The sequence below is a fragment of the Centruroides vittatus genome, unplaced genomic scaffold (assembly GCF_030686945.1).
Source record: "Centruroides vittatus isolate TY-2023 unplaced genomic scaffold, ASM3068694v2 contig_1159, whole genome shotgun sequence".
Classification (NCBI taxonomy): Eukaryota; Metazoa; Arthropoda; class Arachnida; order Scorpiones; family Buthidae; genus Centruroides; species Centruroides vittatus.
In genome coordinates, this window is record NW_027120745.1 from 2231294 (window position 1) to 2246529 (window position 15236).

The 15236-nt window shown below is 33.4% G+C and overlaps 1 protein-coding gene across 2 annotated transcripts in view; it reads left to right on the plus strand.

Annotated features, from left to right (window-relative positions):
- The window catches only part of LOC136980651 (N-acyl-phosphatidylethanolamine-hydrolyzing phospholipase D-like), a 71313-nt gene that overhangs the window by 14003 nt on the left and 42074 nt on the right, over nucleotides 1-15236 (plus strand). Inside the window, exon 2 of one of the 2 annotated variants that reach the window (XM_067276803.1) lies at nucleotides 129-210. The exons of the other annotated variant lie outside the window; for it this stretch is intronic. The gene's annotated coding sequence lies outside the window, so the exon portion shown is untranslated. The remainder of the gene's footprint in view (nucleotides 1-128; nucleotides 211-15236) is intronic. 2 annotated transcript variants of the gene reach the window in all.

Genomic DNA, 15236 nt, shown 5'->3' on the forward strand with positions numbered 1-15236 from the left:
ACAAGTTGTATTTTTTTTTTTTTATAAATAAAGATTGGTTGTAACTTTTAATGTAAAAATGGCATTATTATTTTAACATTAACATTTTTCTTTTCCTTCTTTTCATTTTTTCCATTTCCTGGTTTTAGGTATCCAGAATTTCATCACTAATTAGAAGTTAACTAAAGAATAAAAATATATTAAAAGAAATAAATGAAACAATAAAACAAGGTGGGTTAGTCTGTCTAGAGTGAAAATAAATCATTTATTTAGAAACAAAAATTAATATACTTGTATCAGTTTTCAAATGAGTATTAGTTTAGGTGTTTTAACAGTCTTTTTACAAATTATATTCTGAAATAATACAGTGACCTCTCACTTATACACCTCTTATTTAAGTCTCTAACCATACACTTATACATCTCTCATTTAAGCAACTCTCTCAGTTATGAGACTTTCTCTGGTCCTGACTGAAGCCTATGGGAGATAATGTCTAAAATCTCTCATTTGAATGACTCTCAGTTCTAAACCCCTACAAATGTTTCAGACTAATATATTTTTCTCTTACTTTACCGTCGAGATTCTCGATTAATGGAACAGAATGGGGTCACTTTGCCATAAGTCAAACAGGTACCCAGGAAGATAAGAAAGCAGAGTATTATCGTACTGAACATAATATCACTTTTCAGAATGAGAATGGTTGCTGGCTGTATGTTTAGATAAAACTAGTGGTAATGTCATAAAGTTATATTTTTAACATTTTTCATTCAAGTTGGTCGATTTCTCTTTTGTACAACTCTCTCATATACGACTTTTATCATTAGTTCCTTTAGAGTCGTATAACTAAGATGTCACTGTATGTTATTTATTAAATTTTTCTATGTTAATAATAGCAAAGTTTTACTTTCAGATAAGTTCTATTTTTACTGAAGTACTGAAGTATGAACATGAATTTAAATTATTGAGTTAGTCAAAAAGTTTGTCTGTTTTTTCAGACAAAAATAATACTATGGTATCTATGTTGTATGTATATGTAGTTACTATACTTAAATATAATTACAGGTATCCCTTGTACAACACAGTACTTCTACAACATGATTTTGCTCTAATATGGTTTGAAAATTGGGGATATCCCTCATACAACACAAATATCGGTCAGTGGCGTAGCGAACATAACTGGCGCCCAGGGTGCGACACTTTATTGGCGTCTCCCTCCCTTCTCCAGAAACACATATACAGTCAAACCTGTTTTTATGCAGTATTTTTTTGTGCGGTTTTTTATTTGTGCAATTTTTTTTGTGCGATTTTTTTTATTTGTGTGGTATACTCGGCGACTAGTCTCATGCATTTTGTCATGTCTCACGTTGACTTATTATAGCTAAATAAACTTATTATAGCATAAATGAACTTATTATAGCAATATTATTTCATGAATATGCGAAAAATGAAATAATTTATTTTTTAAGTCAACAAAACACCACCTGGACAAAAATATGTAAAACAGACGATAGACAAGACGATGCAGTCAAGTGCTGACATCTGTTGTCAATAAATTCTACGTTTGTTTTAATTACGTTAATTAAACCTTCAAAGTGCTTTCACATTCCTGGACCATTAAGATAAGATTCATTTTAAAGCGTAAATGTACTGTATTATTTTTTCTATTTAGATATAAAATTTTAGGATTTTTATTTTATGTTTAGACTAGGGTTTCTTATTTCCCGGTCTTTTGCTTGTCCCGGGATTCCGGGATAAAAGTGAACTGTTTCCCGGGATCCCGGGAAATCCCGGGATATAATAAATTATTTTTAAAATATAAAAAATATCTTGAAATCGAATGATATCATTATTTTTCATTTTATAAAGTAATTTAAGTGTTCTACAACCTCCAAAATCGTATTAATAATGATGTGTAAAATATGTATTAAAAATACCTTTGAATTACGTAGAAAATTCACAAATAAAAAAAAATTTGTTAAAGTTTGTTCGAAACTGCTTATAACAAAAATTGCCTACGAATTGAGTTAAAAATTTAAAGAAAAAAACTGAACTTTGATCAAACTTCTAACTTAGAAAATGATATTTTTTATTTAAATAAAACATAATACAAATATTACTGTAAATTTTTATAATGAGATTTTAAGAAACAAAGATGGTCGATACTCCGATCACTCAATCTGGTTCTTAATTTGGTAATAAAAAGTCCTGCTGCCGAGAATGCCCTTTCTGATTCAATCGATGTGGGTGGAATCGTTTTTAACGCATTTAACAGAAGACAGATGTTGTGTGTTTTTTCACCTGTAGCCTCAAAGATTTCTATTTCGTTCTCGAGACGCGTTTCAGTACTGCTTTTGTTGTCCACTTTTCTTGATCTGTCTATCTCAGCTTCTTTGATAGCAGCATCAAGCTTTTCAGCTAAAGTCATTGCAGATGAGCTTGCGACATCTGGTAGTTGATCTGTATCACCGGAAGTAGAATCAGTAGATACTTCAAAAAGACGATCTAACATCTGTTTTGCTGATAAAATTAACATAGTCTTGGTTGGTAAGGCTGGCAAACTTTTTTCACTTGGGAAAGTTGAAACTTTTCCATAATTCTTTCCACTATTGAGATATTGTATGAGGCCAGTCAGTTTTACATTTCTTCTCTCTGCTATGCGTCGAATAAACGACTCTTTTAGTCTTCTTGAAAAAGGTGTGTTTAGTTGATTTAACTCATTTATAATAAAAGAAAAAATACCTTCCGATGAAAGTAAAGTCGATCCTCTGTTGCCAAGCTTTTCTGCTCCAGCTTTTAATGGCTGCAGTGATGCCACGATGTCACGAATTACAGTAACTTCTTGTTTGTCAAGATCAAAATTGTCCGTATCTTTATTACAGTCAATGATTGCTTTCGATATGGATGATCTTATTTTAATAAATCGCTCTAACATGGCTAAAAGGCTATTCCATCGGGTTTTGGAATCCAGAAATAAGTGCAAATTTTTCCCATGTTCCTGTTCAACGTATTTTTGTAAGATGTTATTCTTTAAAGGTGATTTGCGAAAAAATTTTGCTATTTTTCTAACCTTATTAATGATTTGAGAACAGACGATTTCATTACCTAGTGTGTCATGTAATTCAAATGAAATATCTATATCGAAAGGATCTTCAGCCAAACGCTCACACAAAACACTTTCAAAATCAATACTATAACTAAAGTCTTCTTCATCTTTCTCAATATCGTCATTGCGCTCTTCATCTTCAGTTTGAATTTCTTCAGAAAGAGGGACTGCTACTGAAGTGGTTGACTTTTGGTACAAAACATCACATACCGCTAAATGAATTCCGTGTGCATAACATAACTGATGCTCACATTCAATTAACCTTCCAAATTTCACCATTACAGCTGCACCATCAGTAACACAAGCCACCACGTGTTTTTCTAAAGATATGTGAAATTCTTTTAACTTTTCTTTGATTACTTGGACAGCAGTTTCTGCAGGTAGAACATTGGAAATCTTCACCATTCCTAAGTTCCAAAATGTTCCGTCACTTTTGTGTATGTTTATATTTAAATACCGGCGATTGTTTAGTGAAGTATATTCATCCAAGGATAAACTAAACCTTGATCCTCCATTTATTTGGCTATCAATTTCAGAACATAATCGTTGTTTGATTTGTTTGTAATGCGAATGGATGAGATCCATTACATCTGATGGATTTTTTGGTAAAGTGTATCCTCTGTCTGTCAATGATTTTCTGATGAACTCACTTTTTGTAATAGAGTTGATAGAGATGCCATCTAAAGTCGCAAGTTTTGTTACTATTTCTTCACACGTTTCTTTTTTAATAAAAAGCGATGGTAAGGTTTGTTGAGAGGCTAATCGCTTACTGCTAGTTTCTCCAGTTTCCTCGGCTGTACGCTTAGTACTAGTGACAGATAATTTGTCAATATTATGCTTGTTACGCAGATGTCTGATAAGGCCGCTTGTTGAAAAACCTTTACACTTTATCTGTGTTTTACATTCATTACAGGTTGCAAATTCTTGTTTCAAATCCTTAACGAAATATTTCCAAACAAATGATTCTGACATTCTTGATTAAAGGGATTGGTTACGAACAAAATAAATTATAAATTATAACGTAGTATAAATGTAGATAATAGGCGATTACAGGAAAATCCTTGAGTTAACTCGCAGCTCACAAATTCACAAAAGGAAGTGTGACATATGCACAATTTATAAATAATTTTAATTTCAGTTATTCACATCAGATTTGTTAAATTTTACAAGATTGTATTATCTTTCAACTTTAGGGGAGTAAAGCTTTTTTTATTTTCTCCCGCGAAAGTAATAGATTCTACTAGTCCCCCACTTTGAACGACAAGAAAGTGCTAATCGTTTTATTACTTTGTTTTCAAAAACTCCCTTATCTGTCAGTAGTGAGTTAAATGACTAACAAATTGTTTTTGCACTCGGGGGAATGTTTTCTTTTAAATTTAACAACTAGTATTGACAGTAATGAAGTCTATAATTTTGTTTTTAATAATTAAAAAAATATTGATAAAATAGCCAAATAAATGTTCGGGTCACAATTACTAAATGGTATTGCTACGTAATAAACATAGATTTTAATTGTTGCAAAATTGAAAGTATTAAATTTGTAAATAGCGTCCCAACAGAATAAAGTAATGAATAATCTGCCAAGTATTGAATAATGTCACCGTAGTGTGTCTGTAAAAAAGCAAAGTAAACTACAACACGGTTTCATCAGAATCAAAAGTATTAAATTTCTTATCGTGTTATGATCGCGAGACAGCACAGCGATAACACCGAGCGAGAAAATCGCGTTGTCAAAAAAGCTGCAATAACTTATTTGAAATTAATTGGGATTTGGCCGGTCATTGAAACCAGGAGAAAAAGATAGAATGTGTAGTATTATGGTAAAGGTTAAACGTGCCACATTGTTATTTTATTCAATTGCAATTGTGCTCATAATAATCGCGAGAATACAGAGCTCTCACTCTGCCAGATAATTCACTGCAGGTGGTAGTAAGGAATTGTTTTTTGCAAAATTTCTGTAAATATATATATATATACAAATTTTTAAAACCTCTGTTGGAATCACTTCAGAACGTATCAATTGAGGATTACTACAAAGCCCGCAGTTCAACAATTATTTATTTTTGAGACATATAAACAAAAAACTAATAAGCAGGCTTAAATTAATAAATATAAATGCATTCCGGCATTCTGACAGTTTATGAGTTAATTATACTTTTTATTTGTAAAATTTCTTCAATCTTAACACAAAATAAGAAAAAAGTGAACTTTTAAAAAAATTGCGGGATTTCCCGGGATGAGAAAAATTTCCCGGGGTAAAAAAAACAGCCGGGATCCCGGGATCCCGGAATCCCGGGATCCCGTTTCAGAAACCCTAGTTTAGACATAATCCCTGAAAATGAATAAGAGCAAAAACAAAGCGAAGAGGAAGGTAATTTCCTTAGAGACTAAGACTACGATTTTAAAACGAGTTATTTTCTATGTGAGACTTTTTTTATGCGGTCCCTATTGATCGCATAAAAAAAAATATTTTTTTAATTGTGTTGCGAAAACTATTTTTTATAGCCACTCGTGAAGTTTTGTGCGATTTTTTTTTTTTTTTTTTTATGTGGCCCCTATCCACCGCATAAAAACAGGTTTGACTGTAGTTTATCTTGGAGACTATTTGGGCGCCCTTCTGTGAGTGGTGCCCGGGGCATGATACACCCCCTTGCACCCTGTCGCTATGCCACTGCTACCAGTTTCACGCTAACATGGTTTGGGAAATCCTCTGTACAAAATTTCGTAATTTTTAAGTGTAAACTCCATTATTCTATATTTTTTTTATTCAAGCAAGCATGCAAGTTGTCTGAAATTTGCCCACAGATTTTAGAATATCGAAATTTTCAATTTGTTTTGTGTCTTTTGTCGGGTTCATTTTAATGAAAACTGATAGTAGAATTTTTTTCTTCCTTGTCCTAGCTTTTTTATCAACCAGGTATGACGTCATTGTGATGTAAAAGATGACAACTTCTTTGTGCATTCACAACCAAACATGTGGTCATTAGCTTCAAATGACAATTCTTGATTATTTCCAGATGGATTATGATATGCTGACTCTTCACCACTATTTCCACATCCATAATGTGCAGAAATTTGCACTTGCTCCTGAACAGACAAAATGTTGGCCATCTTTTTTGCCATTGTTCATGTAGCCTCTCTTGATCACTGCCCTGACTGCTGATGTGGGAATTATAAAATTTTATTGATTGATATATATGTGCACACAAATTTTATTATGATTGCATGATTTCATTATTATTACAAATATTATAGTAAATTTCTCAATCCCTGGTTACTTTCCATCCATCCTGTAGATTTAGCATTTCATATTGTTTTCCTATAATAGCAACAATTATAAACTTTAATTTTCCAATAAGATCTAGCTGTATGATTTTTCTTGTATTTTTCAAGAAATAAATAAATAGTGATTGGATTTTATTTAACAAGTTGCTGTACATGATGAAATGACTCTTCATGTAGTGAGATTATTCAGAACAATATCCATGTCTTACTGGCAGAAAATCCATATCTAATTTTGGATAAGAAAGATTGTTGTTAAACTTGATAACAAGAATTAAACATAAAATAACAATAAATATAATAAGTTAATATGTATATAAAAAACTATTACAATATTTTGAAACACTAAATTTTAAAATTGAAAAGTCAAGATCCATCAGCCTTATGAATACGCATGCGCGACTTGTGTAATGGATTTGAATGTTTTTTCAAATTTTCGTAATCCGAAATGTTCTATGTTCATCAGGAATTCTGTTTAACACCTGAAGAAGAACTCAGTGTGGTTTGAAAACGTTTGTACTGAACTTTTTTCTTTTTTTCGTCACACACCAGATATAGGTTCTCAGGGTACATCACTAAATTTTCATTTTGAAGAAATGCTTTGCCTTCTGTCCTCATATCTTCAGGAACAAACAGTTTCTATAGGCAGAGTCAACTTTTTTATTGAAGCTTCTCATCCACTTTGGTAAGTAAAAACTTAAAATACAGTTCCTACAATTAATATAAAGTATTAATTGTAGGAACTAATTTACTATAGAAAGTTGTATTAATTGTAATATATTTTTTAAAAATAATTTATTGTGATTGGGCCACCACCTAAGAGCTATATTTTAAAAGTTTTTACATATTGAGATGGACGAAAAGCCTCAATAAAAAGGTTGACTAATAAAAAATAAAAAGATATAAAAGAAAAAGTAAAAAGACATAATCACCTGTAAAGACTGTTTGTTTCTGAAGGTATGAGAAGGACAGAAGGCAAAGTGTTTCTTCAAAATGAAGATTTAGTGCTTCAGAATATTGTAATTATTTTTTTATGTACTGGTACATATAATTATTGTCCTGGCCTGTTTTAATACTTGGCCAAGGATGGGTATGATTGTCATGGCAGCTTTGGATATGGTACACAAAACAATGACGGCTGTCAAATTCTTGACTTAGCAGAAACTAACAACCTTGTTGTCTGCAACACTTTTTTCAAGAAACACACAAGTCATTTGGTTACTTACACCAGTGGAAACAGCTGCAGCCAGATCGACTACATGCTGGCATGGGATGTGACTTCAATGATAGTGTCACCGATGTAGAGTTCATTCCATCCGATTGTCTGGCCCCACAGCATAAGTTGCTAATTGTCGACATGAAGATCACCACACAACATCAGAGCAGCTGTGTGAGAGGGCCGATGATGATTAATTGGTGGAAGTTGCAGAAACATGAAGCTGCCATGATCAACAGCATTACCTTCCCCAAAGCCAACGGATCCTCAATTGACGCCATGTGGGATGCGCTCCATGACTCCATCACCACAGCTGCAAAGATGACCCTTGGTGTCAAAAATTTAGGTAGTCGGCACATCAATAAGCAGACATGGCTCTGGACACTTGTACACTTGTAGCTGACAGGGGCGGAAGACCAGGTGCATTCAGTGGTATTACCTGGCTTGAAAATAAAGAAAAGAAGGCAGAAGGCAAAGGTGAAAATACAGAAAATAGGATAGGGGTGGAAAAAGGGAGGTAGAGGGCATCTTTATTGGATTTATTAAACCAAAATAAAAAAAATAAAATAAATAAAAAAAATACAGAGGTTAAATAAAAAACAGTACATTAGTAACATTGAAAATGTACATGGCTCTGGACAGAAGTAGTACAACAAAAAGTGCAGGAAAAGAAGATAGCCTTTAGAGCTTGATTCACCAATAAGATCAGTGAAAACCTGCAGCGGTACACTGCAGCCAAGTGGGAAGCCAAGAGAGCAGTGGCTGCAGCGTGGGCTGAACACCATCAAGATCTTTACGAGCAACTTGACACACAGGAAGGTGAGAAGAAGAACATCTACCAATTGGTGAAAGAGTAAACGAGGGCTGCGCGAGACATCGAGCACTACATGTGCATGAAGGATAAGAATGGACGGCATCTGCAGGATAAGAAGGAAATCTGGAACCATTGGTGCAAACATTTTGATGAGATCTCAAACATTGAATTCCCACATCTACCAATTCCTGAGGGTTTGCCTTGCTCTGGGCTGGTCCTTCAGATCACAGCTGCGGAGGTGTCTGCAGCGATTAGAAGTATAAGAACCAGAAGGCACTAGGACCAGATGACCTGCCAGCCAATGTCTGGAAGCTCAAGGATCGGCACACCAACAACCACAACTTGGCTAACTGTGTTTTTCAATGCTGGGGTTCCACCAGCCAACTTCCGACGATCTGGTCTACAAGTATCATTGTACCAGTCTTCAAGAACAAGGACAACCCAGCAGAATGTTCCAACTATCGGCCAATACGCCTACTCTCTCACACCATGAAAATCTTTGAGCGCATTATTGACCAATGTCTGTGTGACATCGTTCAGATCAGTGTCAGCCAGTGTGGCTTTGTGAGGGGCTGTGGAATTACTGATGCAATATTCACAGCCCACAGATTGATGGAGAAATACTGGGAGAAAAATAAACCACTACACATTGCCTTCCTCAACTGGAAAAGGCCTTTGACCGCATACCCTACCAACTCATTTGGCATGCACTCTGTGACCAGTGACCATGGAGTGCCTGAGGGCTTCGTCAGCTGAGTCAGAATGCTGTACAGAAATACTAGCAACCAAGTGAGGTGTGTGGCTGGTACTGTACATCTGACAACTTCCCAGTGGACGTTGGCGTTCATCAGGGCTCCGCAATGCCGCCACTCCTATTCATTTTCATCATGGACACTATCACAAAGAATACACAGAGCGATGTGCCTTGGACGCTGCTTTATGCTGACGACATCATGCTTGCAGCTACCACTCGAGAAGAACTACAGTGCCAGGTGCAGGCCTGGAGTGACCATCTGAGTTGTTTTGGCTTGCACCTTAACACCAAGTAAACTGAATATCTAGAAATGTTTCCAAATGTGGGCACAATCCAAGTCAACAGTGATAAGTTATATAAAACGCACACTTTTCGCTACCTCAGCTCAATTACAGTGTGACAGAGGTATTGACGATGAGGTATGAGCGAGGGTGAATGCAGCATGGCTATGATGGAGAGAAGTCACCAGTGTTCTCTGCGACAAAAAGATGCCCATGTATCTAAAATTGAAAGTCTACTGGACTGTGGTACGACCCGTCACTTTCTATGGTTCTAAATGTTGGCCATCAATGAGAGCAACCGAATGGCATCTCGATTCCATGGAGATGCGCATAGCTTACAGGGCACTTGGTGTTTCCCTTCTCGACCATATCACCAATGACACTATACATCAACAATTTGGCATTGCATCTATTGAGGCAAAAATGAGAGAGAGATGCCTGCACTGGTTTGGCCATGTCCAACAGATGCAGTTGCCAACATTGATACCACCTAGAGGTGAATGGCCGACAGCCACACGGAAGACTGAAGCAACGATGGCAAGATGCTATCAATGCAGACCTAAAGGCTCTGCACCTGAACCCAGACGATGCACTTGATCGAACAAAGTTTGAAGATCTGAATAGTGGACCCTACATCTGTGGGACGCTAAGAAGGAGAAGAAGATTTTAATCAAGATAAACATTTTTCAAGACATTTTGTCTCATTATCAGATAAAAATTAATTTGAATAGTTTTTTTAAATATTCTAATGGTGCTATTTTAACATTTAAAACAAATTAGATAACTGAAATTTCTGTTATAAACCATAAAATAAAATATCTTATAATTTATGCTATTTTAACAGATTATTTAATAAGATGTTTTATTTTATATTTACAATGCAAGTTTCATTGACATACTATACTTCAAATGTTTAAATAGCACTATTAGAATACTGTATTTTTAAAATAACTACTTTATTCAAATGAGTTGTGATCTGATCAGGAAAAATGTCTTGAAAAATGTTTTAATCTTGATTAAAATAAGGATGACTTAATATTTTAGCACTTTTGTAATTATTTGAATGAGATCTAAGTTTTATAGATCTAAACAGGTTTAATAATGTATTAAATTTTATTACATTATTTATATATATATTGCATTATATATATATTATATTATAACTTGCATGTTTCTTGCATATTATATTGTTATGAAATCAATAATTTATAACCAGTAATATGAAAACTGAAATTATTGACTTTATTTTAGTTCATTCTTTAAAAAAATTGATAGTTTTATTAATATTACAACAGCATTACTTGTATTTGTATTTTTTTTTTTTTTTTTGTTAAAAAATTGAATTTTAAATTTTAAAGAAATTTTTATATTAATAACTAAATTAAAATAATCTGTAATACTGTTTTATTGAAAAAATAAAGAAATATTTTAGTATTTGTGTTTGAAATTTAAATAATTAAATTATATGAATCATCAAATGTAAATACTATCTTGTCATCTTTTCACTTCAAATAACTTTATAGTAGATAATTAAATTATTCTGATTATTTAATTTAGTAATGGCTTGTGTATGTATTTTATATACATGGAGTAATATAAAATTGGTTTGTTTCAAAATATAATTTGCTCAACTATCAATTAATAAACAAATATAAATTTTTCAATCTAACATATTATAAATTAGATGTATTTAAAAAGTAATTATATTATTAATTATATTGAATATTACTTTACTATTTACTTGAATAAAGAAAATATTTGAAGTTTGTTGATCATATTCTTTATGGTTCAATGACAATTTTGTTTCTAAAAAATATTTTCTAGTTTATGGTTGCAACTCCCTAAAACTTTCTAATCGTATTTGTATCTATATAGTAGTCATATAATCTCTCTATTCACCGGAACTTGTAATAATAAAAGAAACCCTTCTAACCTTTTTTACCCGGTGTGGTTCTATTTTTAGAATCGCTAATAGAACGAAGCGATTCTAAAAATAGAACCACACCGGGTAAAAAAGGTTAGAAGGGTTTCTTTTATATAGTAGTCTATGACTCAACCAAATTTTGTATGCTGACATTTTTAGACATGCAGAAGAGATTTCTTTAGAGAAAAACTTTAGCTTCAAAACTCACTGCTACAAGACTTGTAGAGCTGCAAGTTGCAAAAATGCCTCGGTGCAATTTTTAAGGTGTCATAACTCTTGAAGTAAATTTACATTGTCATTATTTTCATTAGTCAACTTCACAAGAAATGTGCATTCAGGCACAATTATGACCATCCTGCTAATCTGCAGCAATACAAAAGGTATTTTCAAGTTGCAAGCATCTTTATACCCAGAAACTGATCATAGCATGTGTTCATTATGCATATGCTATATATTTTTTTATCACTCATATTGCCACAAGTTCTGTAGTTGTGAGTTTTGAAACTAAAATTTTTTCCCATGGAAATCTCTTCCATATGTCTGGAAATGTCAAAATGTCAGTGGTGTACAGAAATTTACCTACCAAACAGCTCTCCTGCTTCTAGCAGCACTGAATTAATTAATTACAAAAAATAAGTCCTGTTCTGTAGCAATATCTCTTTCAATGACAATATTCAAAAGTAAAGAAAGTCTCTCTTGACATACTGTTGATCAGATAGTTCTTGATCAATTTTAACTTTGAAAATGATTGTTGTATAGACATAACAGATACCAGTACAATTATATTTTCAATAATTACCAATTTGATGATTTAAATACTAAAATATAATTTACTACAAAATTTGCAAGGTCTTAGGCCTTACAAATTTTGTAGTAAATTTTTTTGTTTTTGTGTATAGCTGCTTCTGACTGAAAATCAATGTGAGAGAACCAAAAGCAAAGTATGCATATATGTTTTTGTGGTTTCAGGATGAATCTTGATAACAGATGAATATGTCTACAGTACATAAAGGATTTTTCATATTTTCTGAAGATGCTCTTGGTGATTTTTTTAGATAAAGGAAAGCTATTTCATAAGTTTGTAATTGCAATTTAAATAAAAAGCTCACCATCTTCCAAACACCAAGTAGAAATCATCACTTTGTTACGAACCTGTTACCAGTGTGCTTCATGAAATTATCGGTAGCCTGCCAAACCCTCATAGAAACCGACCCTTAATTGCCATCCATGCATGAATGTGCATGCCCGTTGCAACAGATCTCATCTTACAGGAGATCAATTTATTTAAATATTCACATTCCATTTTGAAGCATACCTTCAGATTTCACCTGAAGAAGAACTGTTTGAAAGTTCAAAAGCACTTTTGATGAACTGTAATTTCATGAAGCACACTGATAACAGGTTCGTAACAAAGTGATTGCAATTTAAAATCAGCATATAACTTGTTCCATTGCACAATCCACACCAATTTTCAAATTGTCTTATAAACTTAAATAACTTTTATAATTGCATGGAATCATGGCAATAATTTTAAAGAATAATCATTTTGAGCCTCAATATACCTTCTTCAATTCAGGAAACATTTATAAGAAACAGTTTTTATTCAAGGATTGCAAAATTTTCTTTGATCTGTTTTATACAATGGTTGATAAAAAATTCACGTAATTTTTGAATAATCACTTGTTCATACTGACAAGTGATGAAATCTGGATTTACTATTTCTCCTTTTAAAATTTCTGCTTTGCAATAATGTTTCACCTGTGCATCTGTAGAGTTTTCTGAAACTCACAAGATAGCAACTTGTTTCGATATCATTCTACAAGTGCATCAACCCATCCTATTTTTCCTTCTTTGGCTGAATATGTTAAAAAAATTTCAATTTTGGTGCAGTTTTGCATGGGAGATTCAGTGGTGCAGTGTCTCAAAACTCTCCAAGCATTTTGCAAGCAAGCCTCATCCAGACTACTGTATATGAGTGGTGTCAATCTGGTTTCAGTCTTGGTGTTTCAACATTGAAGACAATGAACATGAAGGACATCCAAGGGCATTGGTAATTCCAGAGAAGATTGATGCTACCAAGACCCTACTTGACGAAGACCAATGGATAAATACCAGAGAGCTAGAATGCAACTCAACATCTTGCATGAGTCAGTCATTACCATCTTGCATGAGCATCTGCATATGAGGAAGCTGTGTGCAGGTTGGGTACCTCATCAGTTGCAGCCAAACCACATGGAGGACTGTGTGAATTTTTGCAAGTTTATACTGGAGAAATTTAATAGCAGAATGTCAGAAACAGTTACCAACATACTGACAGGTGATGAAATCTGGATTTACTATTATGAACCTGAAGCTAAATACCAGAGCAAGCAGTGGGCAGCTGAAGACAAGGATGTCTCCATCAAGTTTCTCCAAGAGTGCAAAATTGGAAAAGTCATGGTCACATTTTTTCTCATTGTTCTCCTTCTACTTGTTTTCCTGGAACAAGTTGCTATGGTGACTGGGGTATGGTACTTTTCTGCTTGCTTGAAAAAAGTACTTCAGTCATTTGAAGAAGAATGCAGGGAAGGGGAGTTGGCAGAAAAATACATGACTCCCAACTCGAGTCATTATTTTTTAAAAAATTGATTCTGACTTCTGACTCCCAACTCCTGACTCAGACTCCAACTCTCCATCCCTGGGAAAATGTCCAAGATCCAAGCTATGCAACATCATAATCCATTACAATAATGCTCTTAAACAGAGAGCCAAAGTGACCCAGCTGTTTTTGGAGTGCTGCAAGGTGGTCCAGCTTCTAAATTCTGCTTATTTGCCAGACTTGGCACTTTGCAATTTCTTTCTCTTTCCAGGGATGAAGAAAAATTTGAAAAGAAGGAAGTTTGATTCAAAGGAGGAACTAATGAATGCAAAGACTGCAGAATTAAGTTTTTGAAAGTGGATTTGCAAATGTGCTTTTCGGACTGGTTTTCAAGAATGAAGAAATGCATTGATTCTGATAGAAAATATTTTGATACTTAGAGATACCTGTATGATTCTGTGTGCAAAAATGAATGATATCTGACCATAACAAGTGTTTTCTGCAAATTTTTTGATTATTTTCATATGAATTCTATCAAAACAAATTGTTTTCCATTTAAAGTTGGACTTATTATTCTTTCAAAACCGTTATATAGTAGAATCTTGTTTTAACGAATTGTGGAGCAATGGATTTTTTTCCAGGTTCTGCCAAATCAGTGTAATTTTACCTCATTGTAGCTGATCTGTTACTTGGAATAATGGATTTTTTCTATCCCAAATCTATTGTAAACTGTGTTTTTTCAACATTTAGTTAATATTTGGGATATTTGTTTCTTGAAATTTGTAGAGTTTGATAATGCACTTGTTACATTTGGGATATGTACAATTGAAGAATTGTACGAAGAGAGTTAGCTGGCTGATACAATTGAGAAGGAATCACCTAGTGAACACTTAGTCACTGGTCTAAGTATAGTGCCAAAGTTTAGCAAGGCCATCAAGTATTTTCAAGACATGAAGACCTGATGAGTTTCAGCAAAAACGAACAGGCATGTTGTATTCAATAGATTGAAAAGTGGCATCAAAAGAAACCAAGCTGGATGAGTTTTTTAACAAATTTTGAAGTCAAGCAAAGTGCTAATGATCATATGTAATTTGCCTCTTTTTATGCTTATAGTATGTACAGTATTTATGAGCTTTGACATACACACATATGGCATAATATACAATCATATACAAAACAATATACACATATGTTACAAACATACATGTTTCTACAGGATAAAGAATAGAGATCTCAAGAGATTGAATAATTTCAAGTACTGGTATTTCTTATATATAGGGTTTAAAAAAATAACAAATGTTTTTT